The sequence below is a fragment of the Stegodyphus dumicola genome, chromosome 9 (genome assembly GCF_044657685.1).
Source record: "Stegodyphus dumicola isolate Sdum_Otavi_A_Nest chromosome 9, ASM4465768v1".
Lineage (NCBI taxonomy): Eukaryota > Metazoa > Arthropoda > Arachnida > Araneae > Eresidae > Stegodyphus > Stegodyphus dumicola.
In genome coordinates, this window is record NC_140776.1 from 64278921 (window position 1) to 64284920 (window position 6000).

General features: G+C 30.2%; 1 protein-coding gene across 1 annotated transcript in view; it reads right to left on the reverse strand.

The window, feature by feature from the left end:
- Positions 1–722, reverse strand: part of LOC146995366 (alpha-tocopherol transfer protein-like) — a 63289-nt gene extending 62567 nt beyond the window's left edge. Inside the window, exon 1 of the mRNA XM_085823526.1 lies at positions 565–722. The gene's annotated coding sequence lies outside the window, so the exon portion shown is untranslated. The remainder of the gene's footprint in view (positions 1–564) is intronic.
- Between the last annotated feature and the right edge of the window lie 5278 nt (positions 723–6000).

Here is a 6000-nt window from a genome sequence, read left to right on the forward strand (position 1 = left end):
AGAGATTTTCATAAAATTCTTTCAATAATGACTTAGGATTAAATATTTTCCACTTTAATAATCAAAAAGGGCAATAATAATAAGGATGAAAGAGCTAAGATTGCCTGTAATAAATTTCAAAACAAAGTTCAAAATTTAATTATAATAAAAAATTCCACGCTTCCTCCTTATTCTATTTAAAAAATAATACATATATCAAATTTATTTCCATTGAAACATATTTAAAATACTCAAGCGGATAAGGTAGATTAAATTTATTAAAATACACTAGAATAAATAATTCAGAAAAAAAAATTGAAAATAAAGAACCCAAAAAATAATTATTATTACTAAAAAATATTATATAAATTTACTATAATAATTTTCATGTCATGCAGAAAAGAAAATTGCTCAATTAAATTTAAATTTCTTCTCAAGAAGAAGAAATTTAAAAGTCATCAAGTTACCATATTCAAATTGTGTCTTTAAGAAACTATACGATATAACTAATATAATACATAGCGCTTAATTTACTTTTAACGCCCTTAAAATGCTGCCAGAAGCCCAAAAAGAAAATTCCGTTACCTCAACTAACTCGAAAATGATCTTGCAACGATGATGACGATGTATCCAATTAAACCGTACGGATGCAGAACAAATCGAAACCGAACTCACGTATTTTTGGGTGTTCGGCGAACTGAAATCGGGAGACGTACGAAGACGGAACTTTTTGCGCTGAGAATATCGGTCACCAGTGCGAAACTGCGAGAGCTGAACGTCCTTGAACTTCTGATGGTGCCGCTTGATTCCGTCTGGTCATTGGCCCGTAAGGCTGTGACGTCACGCGAAAAATGGCGTCCTAATTCTTTTATCCTCTTACTTAATAGCAATGAGCAAGTTGCGAACGGAGGGTGATAGAATTTTCTGTTAGAATTATCCCACACATTGATGAGTTTTCTACAGGTGTATTTGGAATGATTTCAAGCATGCGATCATGCGTGAAGAATAAATATTATCACGTAATGAGTGCATCTCGCAAAATGTGGCTTTGTTTTACCGTTGCGCAATTTACTGTTGTGCCGGAAGTGTATCGTTCATTGAATATGGTTTGTAAGGAAACATATTTCGTCTTCAGGTGTAAATTAAAAATGAATAGAATTTTGATTAATTTAAGTACTTATATACAAAAAATAAAACCAGTGAAATTGGGCAAATACTCTTTGTGCAGGATATAGGTAATTTAAAATATGATCATATTTATTGTTATTTATTATATATTATTATGTATTATACATTATTCACAGCATCCACAAAAGTTCTTATCCAGCCTTTATTTTCGCAACCACTGGTCACAGGCATATACTTCAAGGTACAAAAGTGTTTTAAATGTTACAAACGTTAACTTTAAATATTTTTAAAGTTAAAAAAAATTAAAAATTTGCGAAATCTAACTTTGTATATGGTCGCCTGCTCTTTATATTTATATTTAGGTAAATTTCATATTCATTATCAAAAAATAAAACAAAAAGTTTAATTCTCCAACGGCAAAAATTGACCGAGATATATAATTTCAAAATTTTGAGTATCTGACCTCATTTTCAACTTAATAAATAAATTAGAATAATCCGAAGTTCATTTTTCCCTTAAATCCCTTCAATGATATTATTTTATGATTGACTAGTGTATAAAATATTTTTAATAAAATTTTTGGTACAATTGGTATGCCAAAAAAATGTTCACACAACTAATTCATAGTTTTTAAACGTTAAAAATACGCTATTAATATTCTCAAGAATTTTATAACTTTTTAAAATAATCTAATAACCATACGAAAAAAAATTAAACAAGAAATACTTTTTATTTTTAATTCATACAAATAGTATCACGAGTTGTTTATATGCCAGTACTGAAGCTTGCCTGTGTTTTCTAGAAGGTAAATACTGTAAGATTCTGTGAATAATATCTGCTTTTTGAAAAAAAATAATAATAATAAATTATATTGATGAATATTTTTAGCGATATGGCATGGAGTTGGGCCTCAATCCATTTTAACATAGAGTTCTCTTTTCTAAATTAGTATTTTATTTTTAATTACATGCAAATGCAAAAACTTCGCTCTTCAATTTGCTAGCGACCCTATTCTAACTTGGAAGTGAAATATTGTTATGATGGCGTAATATTTTTTAATCAGATTTTAAATTTTTTGTAGTTTATTTTCGTCATGCCTATATAAAATTTTTAAGCATAACTATAGGGACCAAGGAAGCATTTAATAAGTTAAAATTCGTAATTTTTACTATATTTATTTATTAGCCCAAAGGGCTATTAATTTCGTTTTGGCATTTTGTGGTGTTTCACTATACACAGTGTTTCATTTCTCAAATTGTTGCCACCAAATATTATCGCCCTGTGTTATATTTAAATAATGAAGAGTCCGCGTAAATGTATATATATGTTTCTCGCATTGTGATAAAACAACGGTACCTAGAACCATCAGATTTTGAATAACGTAATCCTCCACCCGAATATGGGCATCTAAAAACCCAAATCTGGAATTTATTTTATTCTATGTTTCATATTTTGTAAAGCATTTATGAGTTTTTGATTAAGAATCAATGATTTCCAAGCAATGGCAACACTGCACGGGGGGGGGACATTTTTATCTCCAGCACGCAAGACTATATAGGAAATTCTAAAGATATGCTCTTTTAAAATTATTTTGTGATATTGCTGTTGAACTGAATTTTGTGCTTTAAGTGCGAAGAACATGATATTTAATACATAAAGGTAACACACAAAATGTTAAAAAAACGCACCTTTGGGCGTAATATAAAATCTGAAGGTTTTTCAGAATTTTTTTATTTTATTTTTATTGATTTTTTAATACTATTTTTCTTAATTTAAAAATCCCCAAACATGAATATTACCGTCATTTAAAACAATTTTGTAAATAGAAGTATATGGCTACCACAAGCGTTGCAAAAATAAGGGCCAGGCAAAGATTTTTATGAACATTGCGTATATTTTCTGCATTTATTTATTATCCTATTTGTTATCTAAAATGTTATCAAATTTCAACTACAGCCCGAGCAACTGATAATTAATTTGGTAATAAAATTGTTAATAATTGATAAAAAATTGAGATTTATAACAAAATGTGTGATATTATCATGTTTTAAATTACTTGGGCTTTAGCTCAAATTTGAACTAAGGCCTTCTTTTCAAGAGACACCTTTTTTTATCACACTATACAAAAACACTTTCTGCCGAGAGAAGTATTCTGATGTGACTCGCGAGATAGTAGAACAAAATTTAAAAGGTTTGTTACATAAAATAAAAATCAAAGTAATACCATTGAAAGCTGCTATAAACAAAAAATATAATAACCAAATGCTACAGTAATTTTATCACGAGAAAAAAAGGCACACTTTGCTGAGAGATTGCTGGGAAGGTGGCCAATGGCCGAGGACTTGCATTAACATTTTGAGGTGGTGGTGGTGTATTTAATTATGGCAAAGCACACGAGGGCTATCTGCCTAAGGGGAGGGATGCCTTCGTGGAGGACTTTCTAAGGTAAACTGGCTCGTATACACGTAACACATGGGGAAAACCACGAAAACGCCCATGCAGCCAGCCCGTTCGCGGGATTCGAACCTCGGACCGAACTACCAGTGTTCAGCGACTTTACCGCTCGGCCGCTGGTGGGTCTTTAACATTTTGAGGAAAAATTACGCTGTCGAGCATTTATATTAACATTTCTTTGAGGAGGTACTATCTACAAGAAATGAAGCAGTAACTTTAATAATTAGTATGCAACTAAATAAACATTATATTAACACATTTTTAATTGAAAATTTCATTTGTAAACCAATCAAATTCTGAAATCGTATTCAACACCATTATTTTAGGATTAAGATTACTATTTAATTAAGAGTATTTTTATACGTAATGTTATAGAAACATATATCAAATAAGACTAAGAAAAAAAAAAAAAGATTTTTCCGCTTTTTAAAATTGTCGGAATTGATAGGCAACAGAGCTAACTGGAAGTTTTGGTTTAACTTTGGAAATAAGATTTTTATTTATTTTATTTTTGAAGGGAAGGGGCAATGTATTTTTGGGAAAATTTAAATGGAAAATGATAGAAGAATTATTTAAGTGTAAAATTAACTAAAATAATTCTTCTATCATTTTCCATTTAAATTTTCCCAAAAATACATTAACTAATAATGTAAAATTAACTAATATAAAACTATTAATAATAACTAAAAATAATATGACAGATTCGAATTTCAGTATTTATTTGACATTTGTGTAAAATTCTGATATTAACAAAATCTTATAAAATCCAATAAACTTTGCAAAAATAATTGCAGAAATTTACTCCGACATTAAGTATTGCCGTAGTAATAAACATTTTAACAGCAGCTGGAAATTTGTCATTAAGTTCATTTACTCTTGAAAATGTCAAACAGTCATGACTACCATATTTCCATCATCTCAACCACATTTTTTCAATTTTAAGACGTAGGATTATTTTTTCTGCAAACTCCACGCAATCTACTGTATACATCTATGTGAGATGTTGCTCATGACAACGTCAAGGCGGCAATGCGGACGACACTCAATATTTAACATCGAGAGTAGAATTTGACAGAGCACAGCATTTTTCATCACATTAATCCATCTCCAGCGCCGACTCTTCCACTACACTGCATAGCCAAATTAGCTGTCAAATGACTTTCTTTTTTATTTGGGAAAAGCCTTATTTCGGTTGCTATATTCTTTTATCTGTTTTTCGTACTTTATAATTTGTACTGGAGTAAATACTGCTTCTTAATGTTTCACTTATTAAATAATGTTTCATTAACAATGCACTATAAACACATAATATAAAATAATATAAATATTGTGGTTTCCTATGAAATTACACTAAAACAATTTACAAATTCGACGTATAAAAATTCAAGTTAAGTAAAGATTTACGAACTCGTATGCGAGGAATATCCCGTATTATATAAGTAAATCTAACAATTACTGTGTATAAAAGATTATTTAAGAAAGGAATATAAATCTAGTGTTGACATTGTTTGAAAAGTAATGAAAACTTTGGAATCAAAATTGGCAGAATGGCTATCAGCAACTTGGAAATTAATCTTAAGAAGATGAGTGTGCCGTTATTTTATTGAAATGTCTGCACCATTTATTCGATAGTTCAGAACATGATAGCTTATAGGAAAATAAAATAGACGTACGTAAACATATGTAAAATAATACATACGTAAATGAACTAAACTTTGGGCTGAAATAAATTATAATAATGATTAAGAGGTGGATTAAAATTAATCAAAAAACAACCTTTAGTATAGATTCTAAGTAAAATTCTATTAATTTTAATTGCAATCTGACATAGAACCCTCTTTTTTAGGCTTGAAGGGGTAAGTGCAAATGTACTTTGATGCTTGCTTATATACTGGGCTTCAACAAGAGATATTACTCTGCTCTTCCTTAGATAATCCTAAAAAAGGGCCTGGCATTATGAAGGAACCATAAATGAAGTTCTTCAGAAGAAAAGAATGTGACTGAAGAAAAGAGAAATGTGGTACTTTGCCACTGCAGAATTGTATTTGCAGAAGAAGTCTGGAAAAGCAGCACGGAGTCAAGCAGGAGAGATTTCAGGAAAATTGTAAGAAAGTTGTCATAAAACATTAGAAAATTAGGTCAGAGATTAATAAAAATGAAGGCTTACAATAATGTCATCAGGACAGTTCACGTGGTGCCATGCTGAAAAAACGGTGCCATGGGAAAATGTCCTAAGTGAACAATTTCGTTGAGAAACTGAGAAGAAAGGTCAGATGGCCTCGCTCCGCCAGTCGTTGTCTTGAAAGCTTATTGTTAAAGGAATTTCAGGATGGTTATGTGCTACCTGCAGGATGACTTTACAGTTTTTATAATTTCTTTTATTACTACACTAAATGTATACATATTTACATAAAGATCAGGAATGTCGTTCACATCACT